Genomic DNA, 3,102 nt, shown 5'->3' with positions numbered 1-3,102 from the left:
AAATCTTCAGAAAATAACCAAAATGTGCACACTCGGCACGTCAACAATATACAGAAAGTTACGCGGTAAAAACTGAACCAATCAAAAGATACGGACGAAAATCGCTAACGGAAACAAAATCCGGACAGAAAATACCGCCAAACACGACGGTTCTGAAAATTGAGAAAGGCGGAATGTGCCTTACCTTGCGTACAACAATATTCTGAACAGTCTCTTCGGACGAAAACGGCTCCGCGTCGCCCGAAAATCAACTTTTCCAAAAATGCCCTCGACTTTCTCTCTCCTCAAAATAAAATATTTTATTTTTTTGATTTTCTCTCTCTTCAAAACGACTGATTTCTGCTTTATAATACTCAGATCGGCCCGGCCGATCGCCAGATCGTCCCAGGACGATCATACCAAATTGGATCGTCCTGGACGGTTCCCAGAACTTGTTTCAGGCCGATATTTTGAACAGTGCCAATCGGCCTGGCCGAAGCCTCAATCGGCCTGGACGATGCATACAGAAAATCACCTGGAGCAAATCTGGGTAAATTCTGGAACAAATTCTCAACTGATCGTCCCAGGACGATCCCAGATCGTCCTGGACGATCCTGGAGCAGATTCTGATATTACACTTTCCGCCACCGACCCAGTATAAACCTAAAAGGTTTAGGTCAATGACATCTACCCCTTCATTAAGCCCGATAAAACTAGGAGCAAAGGGCGTAAGGCATGTAAATCTTATGACAAGCAGAACGAATCAAGATCTCAAGACTCGATTTAAAGCTATAGAATGAGCACCCGTGATGATACCTACAAATCTCCCTAAAGACTGGGGGCATTTTTAAATATTTATTTGGGTCGACATCACGCTGCATGCCGAGATTCCCAAATAAATATTTAAAATTTTTCCAAGATACAACCAGATGATGGAAAAATATTGAGCATATATAAAAAGGTTATAAACCAAAGCAAAAAATTTGCTGAAGAAGGCGAAGTGGTGGCAATGATAACTACTAATGTCAATTTACAAAGTCATGCTCTAGAGACCTAAGTACGAAGTGTTATATCACTATCCTATGGGCCCCCACTGAAGCCAACATGTCAACTGCCTATAGACACATATAAAGATCTATAAAAAAAAAGTAGTGTGACATCCAAACAAGTTCTTGGAGATCCACTAAATAAAAATATCAGCGTGACATCGAATCAAACTCTTAGAATCCGCTAAATAGAACCACTGTGTGACATTCATAGTGAATATCTGGAGATCCATATGGTCATCTAGATTACAACAAACGTGATTCGCTCTAGACGTGAACTACATTTGTTGGGAGGCATTTGTTGACCTATATACCTTTAACCACGCAAAAAGGACCCAAACTAGTGAATAAAGCGATAAGCGCCTCAGTGACGCATGTCACTTGAAGGGTCAAACGACCTCTGATTACCAAATGCATGACATCGTTGTGATCAGGATGTCGAATTTTGCTATGTCGGGGCCCCTTGTAGTCGAACTGAAAGAGATCGGTCAAAAGGGATGACCAACACCAAAAATTAAAGTGCGAGGCTGATCAAATAACGTCGGATCGACAAACAAACTTCACTGTTGCGTCCGGAACATTGTCACATCTGAAAACTATATTTTGTTTATTCAATTTGAAGCATCCATATTGGAGGCACGAATATTGATGTAATAGCACAAATTTTAAGGAAATTTGACCTCATTGTTGTCTAAATGATGTCTGTTCGTGAAACAGATTTCTCCATTGTGATCAGAATAATACAAATACTTAAGAACTATATTTTCTATATTCAATTTGGATCATCCGGAGTGGTGACATGAATGTCAAGGCAAAATATGCATATTAAGAAAATTAGCCTTGTCGGTGACAAAACAATGTCAGATCAACAAACGGACTGCATCATTACTACTGGAACATCAGTAATATTCTAAATTCACTATTAATTCATCCAATTTTGACTGTTCGAAAAATTTGACACATTAAACAAGGAAAAATATAACGGCGGCCTTAGAAGATAAGATTAGAGAAAGTCGCCTTAGATGGTTTGGTCACATAAAATGGCGGCCTTGCGATGACCCGGTTAGGAGAGTAGAGGTATTAGATTTGACTTTTGTTAAGAAAGGTAGGGGTAGACCTAAAAAGACCTGGTTAGAAAATATTAGGAATGACCTTTCTTTATTAGATTTAAACGAGAATTTGACTTTTAATAGGACACAATAGAGAAAAAGGATTCATGTAGCCGACCCCACGTAGTGGGATAAAGGCTTGATGTTGTTGTTGTTGTTGTTGTATTAAACAAGGAAAAATGCAAGCGAATCGAGAAAACACGTAAATCGGAATGCTTTCAAATTGATTGGAACATGTATGTCAACCTAATTAATGTTATTACTAATTATGGTAGTGCATTGTTAACATTGTCAGTTAATCTTATCATGTGAAGTCAAACAAAAAAAATCCATCTCAATTAATTTTTATCTCATTCTGTCGATAGAAAATCCCCAAAATCCCGCTGTCAACCGCTACTCTACAGAAATCCTGCTGAAACGCTGTCGTTCTACACTGGCAATGCAGTCATTTTGATTAAATCCCATTCTAGCTATTAAGAGGAGGCCGAACAAAATCTTTCCATTTTTTTTACGAGCTCCAGCAACCTATTTGCAACCTCCAATCCCGACCAACCTTCAAGCCTCTGCAAACCTCATTCCTTCTCTCAAGGCTCACATTCACCATGTATAAATTTACTTTTATATATCCATATATCCATAATTATATGCAAGTGTCTTTTTTATACCATTATAAAAAAGTACTTGACATTTTATCCAAAAGATATCACGGCCTTCTGACAAATTATATCTTATAAATCATAATCACTTATCTAATACTTAAAGAATAAATACCCTATAGTTTTCTATAAGATGAGCACTTCCATCAACATTAAATTGTTATGTATATTTATTTTTATTATATATTATTTCAAAGCATACTTTTTTGACCTTACGTTACAATTTTAACAATTCTAAAGCACATTTTAATTTGTAATGCCATTCATAAATAAATTTAGAACATGTACACACGTGTGTACATATATTGAACT

The sequence above is a fragment of the Dendrobium catenatum genome, unplaced genomic scaffold (genome assembly GCF_001605985.2).
Source record: "Dendrobium catenatum unplaced genomic scaffold, ASM160598v2 fragScaff_scaffold_716, whole genome shotgun sequence".
Taxonomy (NCBI): Eukaryota; Viridiplantae; Streptophyta; class Magnoliopsida; order Asparagales; family Orchidaceae; genus Dendrobium; species Dendrobium catenatum.
This window is presented reverse-complemented; position numbering follows the sequence as displayed.